The sequence below is a fragment of the Pteropus alecto genome, unplaced genomic scaffold, assembly GCF_000325575.1.
Source record: "Pteropus alecto unplaced genomic scaffold, ASM32557v1 scaffold10, whole genome shotgun sequence".
In the NCBI taxonomy this organism is placed as follows: Eukaryota; Metazoa; Chordata; class Mammalia; order Chiroptera; family Pteropodidae; genus Pteropus; species Pteropus alecto.
The window spans coordinates 3,996,170-4,011,856 of record NW_006431210.1 but is presented as its reverse complement, the minus strand read 5'-3'; the positions used below and the strand labels follow the sequence as shown (position 1 = coordinate 4,011,856).

At 37.7% G+C, this 15,687-nt stretch overlaps 1 pseudogene; it reads left to right on the top strand.

Annotated features, from left to right (window-relative positions):
* Positions 1 to 1,835: 1,835 nt before the first annotated feature.
* The window catches only part of LOC102881344, a 37,249-nt pseudogene continuing 23,397 nt past the window's right edge, over positions 1,836 to 15,687 (top strand).

The window sequence follows — 15,687 nt, the reverse complement described above, 5'->3', positions numbered from 1 at the left end:
AACTTGTATAAAAAGAATGTCTTCAAAATTAGAGTCTCTCAGGTTTTGGACTGAAATACTGTAGAGCTAATAATGATCTTTATGAAAACTATATGATGACGGGGGAAGCAATATGCAAAACATTACCTATTAATTTTTTAATTAATTTAAAAGTTGTCTCTTATTTCCCTATGACCAATCTATACAGAAAAAATGTAAATAAAATTTCCCAGGTTTAAAAAACCTTGTGCTAGTCATGAGACAAAAAGAAATAGGGAGTGTGTGTGTATATATATACACACGCGCGCACGCGCGCGCGCACACACACACACACACACACACACACACACACCTTGGAGCTGTATTCCCCTTCTATTAGTCAGGAGAGGTTGTGCTACAGTACTGAACCAGAACCCCAATCTCCATGACTTAATACATATTGTTTACTCAAAGTTTTCTGTGGTCCCGCTGGCTCTCCAAGGTAGTACCCTTCTAAGTGTTGACTCAGAGTTCAGCTTACTTCCATCTTATCACTGTGTCATCTGGAACACATGGCTTCCAGGGTTGCCAAGGCAGGGAAAGGGAAAGTTGGAGAATACCACAAAAGATTTTTGCTGCTGTTATGGACTGAATTGTGTCTCCCCAAAATTCATATGTTGAATCCCACTGAATATGACTCTACTGGGAGATAGAAACTTTATAGAGGGAATTAGTATTAAATAAGTTCATAAAAGGAGGGGCTCCTAATCTGATAGGGATGGTGCCCTTACAAAACAAAAAAGACACCAGAGCTTGCACACTGTCTCTTCCCATGCACGCATGCGGGAAAGGCCACATGAGGACACAGCAAGCAAGTAGCAGTCTATAAGCCAGGAAGAGAGCTTTCACCAGAAACTAAATTTGCCAGCACCTTTTATCACAACTGTGAGAAAATAAATGTCTATTGTTTAAGTCATCCAGTCTGTAATATTTTGTTATGGCAGCCATAGTAGACTAATAATACAATTGCCTTAGCTCAAATGTGACATCCATCATATCTGACCACAGACCATTGGTGAAAACTAGTCAAACAGGTCTGCCTAACTGCATGGAGGCTAGAAAGTTTTTTTCTCATATTTCTTAAAAGGAAAAGAGAAATAGGTATTACTGAACACTAGTAATGGCTACCACATCTCCATACACACACACACACTTCACACACTCACACACTCACACACATTCACATACACATCACATCACATAAAAGGGAAGAAGATAGAATTTCAAAAAAGAAAGAAAGAAAGAGAGGGGGGAGGGAGGGAAGAAAGGAAGGAAGGAGGGAAGAAAGGAAGGAAGAAGGGAAGGAGGGAAGGAGGAAGGGAGAGAGAGAGAGAGAGGGAGAGAAAGAGAGAGAGAGAAGGAAGGAAGGAAGGAAGGAAGGAAGGAAGATAAAAGATTTTGGGGGAACTATATTTTTGTATTTTCTTAGGTTTTTGAGAGAACTGAATTGCAAACGAAACCATGAGTATAGCAATAAATAACTTGTGACTGTGAACCAACCCTTTCCCCACACTTCCAACTTGCTATATAATAAGGCAGCCTGAAAAAGCTATGTGGTTCACCATGCCCTAAAGAGGGCAAACTCGCCTGCATCCTCCCAGTGAGTACGGAGGGAGGTAAGGCAGGAAGGCAGGAAGGCAGGAAGGCAGGAAGGCAGGAAGGCAGGAAGGCAGGAAGGCAGGAAGGCAGGAAGGCAGGAAGGAAGGAAGGAAGGAAGGAAGGAAGGAAGCAAGCAAGCAAGCAAGCAAGCAAGCAAGCAAGCAAGCAAACACCAGTAAGGAATTATTGTTACTTCTATTCCTCTTGGATTTAGCCCCATGGGACAGAGAGTATCTGAAGTGAGTCTTCTTGAAATTGTAGGTAATTCTGAGAATAGATAACTTAATTAGCTTTCATTCTGGAGATTTCTGAAAGCAGGAAGTTCCCTAAAGTACCATGTATTTTCAGGATACAAGGAAGTCACTGAATGGCTGGCATACTGGGGAGGTTGGATGCAGCTACCACCTCTAATACTTGGTTCCCAGTGGCTGAAAGGAGTTTTGATAAAATATTTAAGTAGAAGATTCAAAAAATGCTATAATATCCCAAGATTTGACATAAAGATCAGCTCAAAAGGTAGATTCATCTGGTGGCCTAGAAGTTTCACTGCAGAGGGGAACAGAGCATCTTTAAGAAGCTCCCTAATGCTTTACTCTGCAAAATAGAGTTAACAGTAGGAGATGCTGACACAGAACTGGGATTTATAGCTTCAATAAGGACAATGGGATTGCACAATATCAGAGGCCATGTGGTATTACTTAACGGACAGAGGCAAGATGGATGGAATTACTGTGAGGGAAAGCAAAGCCAAAGTGGCAATCAGGGTGTCTTGACCTGCAAAGATCTGTGACTACAGCTAATAGACCATAGTATATTCCTGGGAGCAGAATGGATGTCTAGTAGTCTGTGGCATGTCAGGATATCCTTTCTTAAGTAAAGAACGAGTTGTCACACCTTGTACCCCATTGCTCTAAAAAAGATGTACAGCATTTAGTGGGTCCCTCTGAATTTTAGAAGCAGCTTATACCACACTTGGGAATATTGCTCAGAGCCATTAATCAGGTGACTCAGAAAGGTGTCAGTTTTCAGTGGTTCAGAGTAAGTGAAGATTCTGCGGCAGTTCCAGGATACAGCACAGGCTATCCTGCCATTCAGGCCATATGACCCAACAGATGTAATAGTGCTAAAGGTATTCACATTGAATAAGAATGCAGTTCACTGTCCCAGACAAGCTTCAATAGAAGAGTCAAGTGAAAATCTCTTGGATTCTAGAATAAGGCCATGTCTATCGCAGGAGAAAACTACTCACCATTTGAAAAACAGGTCTTGGAGTGTTAAGGAGCCCTAGTAGAATTTTAAGAGCCTAACTGCAGAACTCCAAGTAATTATGTGTCTGGAACTGCCCATTATGAACTGATATTATTAGATCCATCAAATCATAATGTTGGATGGCTGCAGCAGCAATCCATCATAGGGTGGAAATGGTATATTGAGGATCAGACACAAGCAAGTCTTGAAGGCATACATAACTTACATAAAGAAGTGGCCCAGACTCTTGGAGCTCCTACCTCTACCTCAGATATACTGATATATCTCTCTCAACTCATATCTTATAGCCTCAGGGGGACATAGGTCCTATGATCAACTGCCAAGGAGAAAAACACTTAGGCCTAGTTCTCTAACGGATACGCTCTATATATTGGTGCTAGCTGAAAATGCTGCCACAATGAAGCCCCAGCCACAACTGGCCTTGAGAGAAAGTGATAAAGGGAAATCTTCCCAGTGGGAAAAAATGAGGACAAGGATATGTGGTTGTTTGCTTTGTATGGGGGAAAAAAAAAAAAGAAAGAAAACCTGACTTGAAATATGGAATAAGATCAAATTCTGAGCATTGCCAAATGGCATATACTGGTCAGCTGCCTGAAAGGGATAATATCAGAAGATCAGAAACAAAGAAATTTGGGAAAGAGGCATATGGATAAACCTATTGCAGAGGATACAAAGCATGCTCATATTTGTGCTTCATATTATGGCTCACCATAAAGTAACCACTGCTCCCAGAACTTGCACAAAGTGCCCTTGAGTTGCTATGGCAGCAAGAATGAAAGCTATGCATGGGTCAACAGCCTCAGTAATAGTATGGGGTGCCTTTTATCAGGATCACTATTGAATGCTAAGCCTGCCAAGAACAGAGTCTGATGCTGAATTCTCGGTACAGCACCAGCTCCTGAGGAGCCAGTCAGCCACTTATTGGCAGATTGATTTATCAAACAACTTCTTTTTGGAATTTTCTTACTGAAATTGATGTCTACTCCAGATAAAGGATCACCTTCCTGGCCTACAGTCCCTACAACACCATCATGCAAAGGCTTACAGAACACCTAATTTCCAGCATCATACCCTACCAGTCATCATCAACTAAAGGAACCTTTTTATGGCCATCAAGGTGCAATGATGGACATCTGATCACTTGATCCACTGACCTTATCACATATCTGATCACTCAGAAGTAGTCAGCCTAATGGCATGATGGAACAACTCAATGAAGTCTCAAATGAGGTCCACCTCAAGGATAACACCTTATGAGTTTGGACACTATGCTCTGCAATGCTGTATTGAAGCAATGGCTGATGCACATGGTGCTATCTCCCTAAAATCCTGAATCAATTGGCCAGAAAACCAAGGGTTACAAGTAAGAAAGACAATAGTCACTGTGTTCAGTTTCCAGTTTGGGGAATTTGTTCTTTTTGCCCATAAAATTTTAGGCTCTGCTAGATTGGATTTCACTGAACCTGAACCTACAACTACTGCCTTGCCATTTGGGGCTCCTGACAGTAGAACATCAGCAGGGAAAGGAGCTTTTATATTGGCAGTCATGATTGATCCTGTTACCATGAGACTGTAGTGTTGCTGCTGCACAGTGAAGAGCAGGAAGGAGTACCTATGGTACCTAGAAGATTCTCTGGGGCATCACTTTATACTTTGATGCTGAGTATTAACTGTAAATGAGGAACTGCAGAAACCACGGTTCAACAAAGGTAAAACAGTTGAGAAATCATATGCCTCAGAAATAAAGTTCTTAGTTATATGTTCAGGTCAGCAACTTATCTGCACTAAAGAGCTGAAGGAAAGATGAGGACAATCTATAATGAGAGGTGGATAAAGGAGGTAAATATTAAAGTCCCAGAATGAGTCACAGAGTAGTAGCTGAAGCTTGTTCAACTAGCCCTCGTGTTTAAGTCTTTTGTAGATTTGGGGGGAGAACACACCTTTGGAGTTTCTGTGAATGATTAAAGAAAATGGAAGGCACAAGCAAATTGAAATGCTTCAATAGATGCACTATACAAAATCCATTTTGTACCTTAATTCACATCTTCGCTCAGACCATTTATTCCAGCCCTTGATGCAACAAGAAACTTCTACCTGGAAGTATCTTCCTGCATTTTTGCATAATTGCACCTCACTTCAGCTGCACTACTGCTTCTCTGACTCTGTAGTGTGGAATGTCTACAGGAATTCACTTGGCACTCAAGCATGGAATTCATGAAAGTACAAGGGAAAGTACATTTTACAAAAAAAAACCATTGAACAACAGGGTTGGAGAGCTGGTGGGTAGATAAATACTCCTCTCTTCTATTTCTTTGCTGGACAATTCTGAAATACAGTCCATTTGAACCTTCAGAGATATCATAGAATCTAGCCATAGGGACCTATGCTGCTGATCAACTCAAGGATGCAACCTCCCAGATTGCTTCGCTAGTAATTTCTACCCAGCATTTAAAGAAGCAGTAATACCGATTCTTCACAAACTCTTCTAAAAAGTATAAGAGGAGATAACATTTCTCAATTCATTCCATGAGGTCAGTATTATCTTGATACCAAAGCCATAAAGACATCACAAGAAAACTTCAGACCAATATCTGTTATGAATAGAGATACAAAAATACTATCAAATTAAATCCAGCAACACATTAAAAGGATTACAAACCATGACCAAGAAGGATTTATTTCGAGAATGTAAGGTTGGTATAACATCTAAAAATCAATCAATGTAATACACCATAAAAATGTAAAAAAGGGCAAAAACCACATAATCATCCCGAAAGGTGTAGATAACACATGTGACAATATCCAAGACCCCTTCACGATAGATTAAACAAACGAGGAATAAAAGGCAACTTTCCCAACCCAATAAATGGCATCTGTGTAAAAACCTATAGCTAACATCAAACCTAATGATGAAAAATGAGAGCTTATCCCTTAAGACTAGGAACAGGACAAAGGATGTTCACTCTCCCCACTTCTATTCCAAATTGCACCAGAGGTGCTAGGGACAGCAAATAGGGAAGAAAATGAAATAAACAATATCCAGATTGGAAAGAAAAAAGCAAAATTATTTCTATTTTGGATAATAGGAGCCTGTATATGGAATATTCTAAGAAACAACTCAGAAAACTATTAAAATTAATAAACTAGTTCAACAAATTTCCTTTTTACAAAAACACGTGATTACAATTTCTAAATACTAGCAATGAACAATCTGAAAATTGAATGTTTAAAAATTCCATTTATAATAGCATCGAAAAGAATAAAATACTCAGGAATAAAGTATTTTAATAAAAAAGAAGTGTTCATTTTATACTTTGGAAAGAATAAAATAGTGAAGAAATTAAAGAAACGCTAAACAAATGGAAAGATATCCATGTTCATAGTTCAGAAAATTTAATTATTAAGATGGCAATACTCACTAAAGCAAACTATAGGATCAACACAATCCCTATCAAAAATCACAGTGCACTTCTATACAAAAGAAATAAACAGGTTGATTCTAAAATTTACACGAAAATTTAAGGGTCTCAGAATAGCCAAAACATTCTTGAAGAAGACAAATAATGTTGGAAGACTCATACTGTCTTAGTCCATTCAGGCTGCTATAACATAATACTATAAACTGGGTGCTTATAAAACCACAGAAATTTCTCTCGGTTTTAGAGGCTCGAGAGTCCAGGGTCAAGGTACCTGCAGATCTGATGTCTGGTTAAAGCCCACTTCCTGGTCTATAGATGGCCTTCTTTTCACTGTGTCCTCACATGATGAAAAGAAGGTGAGGAAGCTCTCTGGAATCTCTTTTATACAGACATTAATCAGATTTATGAGGATTCCACCTTCATGACCTAAGCAACTCTCAAAGGCTTCATGTCCAAATACCATCCCACCGAGCATTAGAACTTAACATACAAGTTTTGGGGAACATGAATATTCATTCTATAGCACACACTTCCCAATTTCAAAACTTACTACCAGATATAGTGATCGAGACAGTATATGTAGCACTGACATAAAGATAGACATATAGACTTCATGTGTATGGTCACTTGCTTCTTAACAAAGATAGGACAATTCAGTGGAAGAAAGAATAATCTGTCAACAAATGGTTCTGGGACTACAGGATATGCATATACAAAAGAATCAAGTTGCACCTCCTTCTTTACATACTAGACACAGAAATTAATTCAAAATGGATAAATTACCTAAATGTAATACTGAAAACTAAAAAGCTCTTAGAAGAAAATATAGGAGTATATCTTCATGACTTTAGGATAGGCAAAGCTTTTTTATATTTAACACCAAAAGCACAAATGACAGAAAAAAAAAATAAACTGCCCTACATCAAAATTGAAAATGGTTGTGCTTCAAAGGGTACCACCAGGAAAATGAAAATATGATGTGCAAAATGGAAGAAAAGATTTGCAAATCAAATATCTAATAAAGTCCTTGTACTGAAAATATATAAAGCACTCTTACCATTCAGCAATAAAAAAGACAACTCAATTGAAAAATGGACAAAGGATCTGAATAGATATTTTCTCCAAAGATATACAGATGGCCAATCAGCATGCGAAAGATGTTCAACATCTTAGCCATAAAGAAAAGGCAAATCAAAACCACAATGTGATGCCACTTCACACCCCCTACAATGACTCAACTAAAATACACAGATAATAACAAGTGTTGTCAAGCATGCAGAGAAATTGCTAGTTGGAATGTAAAATGATGCAATCACTTTGGAAAACAGTCTGGCAGTTCCTCAAAAGGTTCACCATAGAGTTACCACATGATCCAGCAATCCCACTTCTAGGAATATGCCCAAGAAAACTGAAAACTTTTGTACACAAAAACTTGTACACTAATGTTGCTACCACCATTACTCGTAATAGCCAAAAAGTAGAAACAACTCAAATGTCTACCATCCAGTGAATGAATACATAAAACATGGTTTCTTCAGACAAGGGACTGTTATTTGTCAATAAGGATATGACGTGCTGATACATGCTACCACGTGATGAACTGTGAAAACATGCTAAGTGAAAGAAGACAGTCTCATGTGATTCCATTTACATGAAATGCCCAGGATAGGTGACTCCATAGGGATTGGTGGTTATCAAAATCTAGGAAAAAGTTGGGAGGAAATGGGACGTGACTGCTATTGGGTACATGGTTTCTTTAGGGGATAATGAAAATGTTCTAAAAATTTTGGTGATGGTTGCACAAGTCTGAATATACTAAAAACTGTTAATTGTACATTTTAAATGGGGGAATTTTATGGTATGTGCATTATATTTCAATAAAGCTATTAAAAAAAAAAAAAAAAGAAGGTAAAAAAAGAATGGAGCCTTGCCTTGGCTTTCCCTCTATTCCTGTTTTTCTCTCCCAAGTCTCAATTCCATGGATCAACTTCCATAATAAGCTAGCTGCATGCAAGCCCTGATTCAGGCTCTTCTTTCTGGGAAGAATGCTGGATGGAGACGTGTTTATGAGTGACTAACTGAATGAGTAAGTATATTTCTCATTGGAGAAAAAGTCAAAAGGTAATAGGATTATCAACGTCATTACCTAGAGAGAGCACAAGGTCCTTTACCTTCTGTAGTTTCTCGTATGGTATAAAAGACAAAACCCATACACATTCCTATTTTCCTTGTAAAGACTTTAAGAATTAGGGCAAAACAATCATACTGATACTAATTTAGGATACACACACGCGCGCGCACACACACACACATACACAAAGGTACAGGAATGAATAAGAAGTACTTTTCCCTCCCTCATCTCTAAAAGCCTTGAATTCTGAGTCTGTACCTCTATTTTAAGAACGCATTATTGTTTTTGTTACAAAGAGTAGTCAGACTTCAGACAACTACTGGCTACCAAACCTTTGCATAGGAGAAAAATAGACACAAGAGAAAATATTCTGTGGGCGGAACTTGTCTGATTCTGGATCTACATCATACTGGTTCCCTAAAGACAGAAATGTTCCTGCCTCCTGTACCATCCAGAGCAAGGATCTGTAAACTTTTTCTGCCAAATAGTATATATTTTTTGGCTTTGTACGCTATGAGGTCTCTGTCACAACTACTTATCTTTGCCCTTGTAGTGTGAAACCAGCCTGTAAACAATAAGAAACGAGTGAGTAAGGCTGTGTTCCAATAAAACTTTATTTATGGAAACTGCATTTCTTATCATTTTCATGTGTCATGAAACAACTCATTTTGATTTTTTTCAATCATTTAACACTGTAAAACCATTCGTAGTTTATGGGCCATACAAAAACAGTAATGCGATAACTTTTAGGAGGAGGTGAGTACTGCTGCCCTTAGTAGAACCACAAATTGAGGACTTAGAGTCCCATGCTCATGCTTGGCATAAAAAGAATAAAACCACTGACCTCAAATGGGCAATACAGCTGAGGACAATGGGCATCTGAGTTAAAAGCTATTGTATACCAAAACCTAGGACAATATCTGCTGCTGCTGGGTGCGTGTGTGTGTGTGTTGTGTGTGTGTGTTGTGTGTGTATGTTGTGTGTGTGTGTGTGTGTGTGTGTGTGTGTGTGTGTGTACCGACGCAATAAATCCCAAATTTTCTAGAACCCACAATGAAGGAAGAAATCCCCTAAAATGACTTTAGATTCTCTACTTCCATTAAGACATATATTCAATTTCCTTAAAACCATATTCAATTTCCTTAATTTTCTTTTTTTTAATTTGAAGTTTATATCATCCAGTGTTAAGCAGAAATGTCATCTCTGATGCTAGGATTTCTATATGCCCTCAGAAGAAGGTGGATGGACTCAGTCCTGAAAGCTACACCCTGAGGAATGCTCACTAAAAGGTCAGGGAGGAGACTAGCATCTCGATCCAGAGATCGAAACTCTCAGCTCAAGAAGGTGTTTAATATCGATGTAAATTAACCTTTTTTTCTTCTTAGCTAAATCCGCTTATTGCCCGAGGAGAGCCAGCGTGTACCCTCTGAGACTTGAAGCATAGCCTAAAGCTGTCTACCGTAAGAGCAAACTTCCTTTGAAATCTAGAGCTTTATCTTAGGAATCCGTGTGCATTTATATTCTACTCCATTATACCACTGCGTGTTTGTTTTAATATAAAAATAGCATGTTAAACAAATTACCATCAAGAAAAACTGGCACTCCTTGAAGAGGCATCATGTTTACCAGGTAGCTTTGAGGCCCCCAGGCAAACCTACTCACTTCCCCAAGGGCACGGGTACTGCATTTGAGGAGCATAAAGCAGGACAGGCCCTGGATTTTCAAGATTTCACTCAGGTACTGAATACTCACTTTTTATGGACAAAGCATGATTGACATGGGCTTAGAAAAACTTTTTTCTATGTTATAGGGCAGCAGTCCCCAACCTTTCTGGCACCAGGGACCAGTGCTCCTATGAGAATCTAATGCCTGATGATCTGAGGTGGAGCTGAGGCGGTAATGCTAAGGCTGGGGAGCAGCTGCAAATACAGATGAAGCTTCATTCGCTGGCCCTCTGCTCACCTACTGCTTTGCAGCCTGATTCCTAACAGGCCACGGACTGGTACCAGTACCAGTCCGCAGCCCGGGGATTAGGGACCCTATTATAGAGCACTGGTTCTCAGTGTGACCCCTAGACCAGCTACATCACCATCGCCCAGGGACATGTTAGAAATGCAGTCTCAGCCTCATCACAGAGCTACTGAATGGTAAAGTCTGAGGGTAGGGCCCAGCAAACTGTATTTAATAAGCCCTTGTGTGATTTTGGCCTCCATTCAAGCTTGGGAACTGATTCTATAGTGGAAGGAGTATGAAAGAGCCATAAAAACTGTGTTTAAGTTCAATGTGAATGTGGCAAATTACCCAATCTCTCTTTGTCTCATCTCCATCTGTAAAATTAGGATTCCACCTTTTTTCTCAAGATGACCTTGAGAATTAAATCAGATCGACTCAGACATCCAGAAAACACCAGGCATAGCACCTGATGATCAGAGGCCCCAGCTTTAATATTGGTTTTATCCTTTCTCAACTCAACCCAAATACTAAAATGGAGGTAACTGCAAGTAATGATCCATTTCCATGAGATATGACAGATGCAGCTGAAATTTTCCCAAGGAGACACTCCTACAATGCTCATTCCCCGATATACATTATTTGCATATTTCTGACTTATATAGCATGCAGAATTTTAAAATCAAGCAATTACCAGAAAATTATTTGAAAATAAATTACATGAAAAATATTTAGGCTAAAAGGTACTGGTAACAAAATCAATTTTCAACCAGCATACTTTTTCTTTGATTTTAAGAATTCCTTTGGGAGCATTCATTTATAAATTATCCAATTTAAAGGAGAAAAAAAATCTCTGAAATACCAGCTTCAAAGAATAGCAAATTGTAAAGGGCACCATTTCCTTCTACATCCCAAATTAGAGAAAAACAATCTTTAAAGTTTCCTTCTGGTTTCCCACAAAATCACAGATTACACCCACTTGTCTCTATTCCCACTCTTTTTTCCTCTTTTATTCAGCAAACCATTCAAAATACTTTGAATATCTATCACAAGACAATCGATTCAGATCTGCAGAAAAAATAAATACACAGACAAAAAAAAACCTCTTTAAAACATGCAGAGTAGTTTCATAAGTGTGTTTCCCTAGTTTAATTCTTTTTAATAAGAACGTTTTGTATAGAAAGAAATCTGTACTACATACACATAAGCATGCATACACATATGGTCATACACACTCGCCCTCTCTCACAAACACATACACGCAAATTCCACTTTCCACATAATAAACATTAAGAACACAGGCTCCCAAATATTGAATTTTCAATTATTTGGGAAGAAATTAAATGGAAGCTTATGCATAAAAAGTTAGCTCTGAAAATAATTGGAATATAACAACATTATTTGGGGGTTATGATTTGGAGTGGGAAATATATTTTAGCTTAACTTAAGATAATAACTTATTTTCAAATATCCTCAGTACCACTACACCCTAGAGTAGAAACGATTTATAAAGCATTGGTAAACTAATTCTGAGTCCTTCTCTCTTTTAGAGCAGGCCTATAAGGGGTCTCCAGTAGGCAAAATCTTGTTGACCTGCTTCTTATTATTATAAAGAACTTTGCTGGTGCATTTTTAAAAGTATTATCTTTTATCATCTGGTCACTAATTTACATAATTATCTGTGTCTTAATCTACAAGGGTTTATGGTATTTCAGAAACAAAATAGATTTGTCTAATCATTTGAAAGAGATTGAAAAGAGTAAACTTTCTAAATATGGAGTTTGGGATCTAATAGTAGTGAATAGCCTTCCAAAAACACTGTACACTATCAAAGAATAAATCAAAGGCCACAAGGGTTTAAGAAGAAAGAAGAGGACAAGGATGAAGAGCTGTTGAGTTTATTCTCTTGCCAAGCAAGAGAAAACACAGCAGAGAAAACATTCATAGAATGGTTGAGGAGGGAAGGCAGAAGAATTGAGTTTTTAAGTAATAGAAAGGTGATATAGTTCAGGTGATTAGGCTAATTAAAGATAGCAAACTGCTTTTCTGGATAAGATGGAATTAACCCATACATATGAACATGGTTGGCTAAAATAAATCCTTTGTTCCTTCTAGAGAGTCTTCAGTTACATCCAATGAAGGCAACATACTGGAGTCACTCAAAGTTATAGGTCCTTTAATTTCTTCAGTTGTGATAAATCACAGCATTCTCACGTACTCATTCACACAACCTTACAGAGAAATAGTTCTGTTGAAATTTGGAGGTGGTATAGCAGGCCAGTTAAAAACTAGGGTCTGAAATCTGATTACCTGGGTATGAATTCCAGCTCCGCCACTTATTGGGCATTTGGTATCAGCAGATTATATAATCTCTCTCAGTTTTAGTTTCCTCGCCCATGAAATGGGAAGAATAAGAGTACTCCTTGATATGGTAGTTGTGGGGATTATATTAATTAATAAATGTTTAGTACTCAATAAAGATATTATTAGAAACAGCTTCCCTATTGGAGCATAGATGGTTGCTGATAGATAAACCTTGTCATTTTCTCTCTCCTCAGAGAGAAATTAAGATTCTAGGTTGGAAAATGATACCAACATTCATTCAAAATTGATTCATTCATTCACTGATTTGCATTTGTAGAGTGCCCTTCAGGTCCCAGGCCTGGCATATTCACAGTCTAACGGGAAACACAGACACACAGGTAATGAAGAGTTTGTGTTGGAAGGAGAATAAATAAGATATAATGAGAAACAGAAATGGTTTATTTCACAAAGGAATTGGGACTGTGAACTTAGGTAATTCTTTAGGATTTTGAGAGAAGGGAGCTCAGCTATAACTAAGAGACACTCAGGTAAAAAGTTCTGGGAATATTATATTCCTCGAGTTAGAATTCCTTCCCATTTATCAAATATTTTTGAGAACTTCTTTTGAGAACTTCTAGGAATTGCAGATACATGCATTTTGCTCTAATGTTAAATATACTTTACTGCAAGACTTTGCATCCTGTAGGTGAAAAATAATAGATTTATGAGAAACACAGGATTCAGGCAGGTCAATCAAAACTTATGAAACTTTGGACTAGAACTTTAACACAGACAATAATAATCTTAATAAAAAATATTAGCACAATTAAATCTCCACCATCATTTGAACCTACCATCTTTTGCATGCTCTGTGTCTTAGCATTTGCAATCTTTTTTGTAGCTCCTTCTCAGAGATATAGGTCCTTAAAGACATTTACTTTCAGTAGAGACCAGCTTCATCAAAATTAAAACTACAACCTGAAGAGGATCAGATCATGCTACCCAAAATATGCCACTTTGGAGTATTATTTTGAGCAGAGGCACTTGAGAAACAGTGGACACACAAAGGGTTCTCTGATCTCCTGCTTTCTACCTGAAAGAAGGTCATAAAATTTCCTGCAAGGAAGGTGCCCTCCCTGCACTAGCAAGAGGAAAACATTCTTATTGCCAAAAAAAAAGAAGTTGATGTCAAGATGAATCTATACGAACAAACCTACTAAAATAATCCTTATCTTCCCTTAGGCTTCCTCTACATTTCCTAATAACTTTCCCACATTACCACCCTAGCCCAAACTTTTTTCCTTTGTCTTGTCATGTCTGCACAATTTATTAATTTTTGTTAAAATGGCACACAGCTCTCAGGACCACCCACTTCTTAAGGTCATTATTTCTTTTCTATAAAGGCTTTGATACCACATAAAAATATTAGCATCAAATAAAGTTGGCATGCTTTTCTCCTGTTAATCTGTAGTTTGTTAATCTAATTCTCAGGCTTAGCCACAGAAACTAAGAAGATAGAGGAAAAGTCTTTTGTCCCCTACAGATCCAATGGTACCCTTCTACACCTGTGATTTTTTTAAAAGAAAGAAGAAAATATCTTTGAGACATCCTAGTCTGCACTTGTAGTCTTTCCTAATAACGTAGTAGAAAGCTAACAGTTCTTGAAGCCACTAAATCATCTATTTCCTACACAAAGAAAGGTATAGTGGCAAAATTGTTATTTTTTTCCTTAAGATATTTACATATTATTAAATTCTCTTCTTAATTGTAAAAAGCTTACATCTGATCATTTCAAAGCATTAACAAGCTGGGCAAACTCACACATGAATCAACACAATTGCCTGTTATTCTGCCATTATCCCTTATTTACCAATCACATTAAGAAATATGCATTGCTTTGGAACAAATCCTATGACCAGGCATTGTCTCAAACCTCAAATAATTCACAGTTTAGTAGGAAAGGTAGTCACACAAAATCAAATTGTACTATCTTGAAATAACTGCTTTATTAGAGAGATAAAGAAGTGCTAGAAGAAATCAAGGTAGATAGTGATTAAATTTCTGTAGCTAATTTTAAAAGGTTTCTCAGGGTCATTTATAACTTAAGAAACACCCAAAGGATGAAGAAAAATGTTTCTAGGCAGAAGGGGCACCTGGGCATACATCTCAAGAAGAGGCAACTGAAAATGCAAAAATGGAAAATCACTTCCCAGAGTACATGAAGATGACAGCCACTCTCCTTATTTTTCAATAGATTTTTGATGTTTCATCTAGTGAAAAAAATTCTTACCATGAGACAAGGAAATTTTAGCGTGGCCCACAGAGGAGCCAGGAAGATGTTGAGAAACCCACTGCAAGTACTACATGATGATGGAGGTAGTGAAAAAAATATTTTAATAGAATTTTATTAGTATATTCTAGTTATTTGCTCTATGGTATCTAATGTAACCTTCCTTCATGATCCTTAATAGACACTGAGATAATAGAAGATATTTAAAAAGAGCTTTGGACTTCTGAGGACAATGAACTGGGCGATAGAATCAATAATATCTAAATTTTAAAGAACCAGAAAACTCCAGCTAGCAATGAGTTAAACCTATTATCTTTGTTTACCTTAACTTTTAATATCCTATGTGTTGTCCTCCTTGCTGACAGCAATTTCATGTCTTTTGCACACACATTGTCCTTGGAATGTGTTCCTTAGGTGACCATTTGCTCAAAAGGGGCTAATAGAAGTAATTTTATTTTTATCATGTTGTTCCCAACTGAAGACCTTTTACCTTCAGGTAATGGTAGTAAGAAAGGAAGCTAGCAGCTACTCAGCTTTGTGTCCCCATTCATCCTTACAGGGAAGGAACTTGAAGTTCAAAGTTATGGCTGTTTCATCTTTCTATATTCAACACTTAGCCCATTGTCTAGTTCATAATAGGCACTCAGATCCTTGAAAGGAAAAAGAAAAAAGAAAAGAAAAGAAAAGAAAAGAAAAGAAAAGAAAAG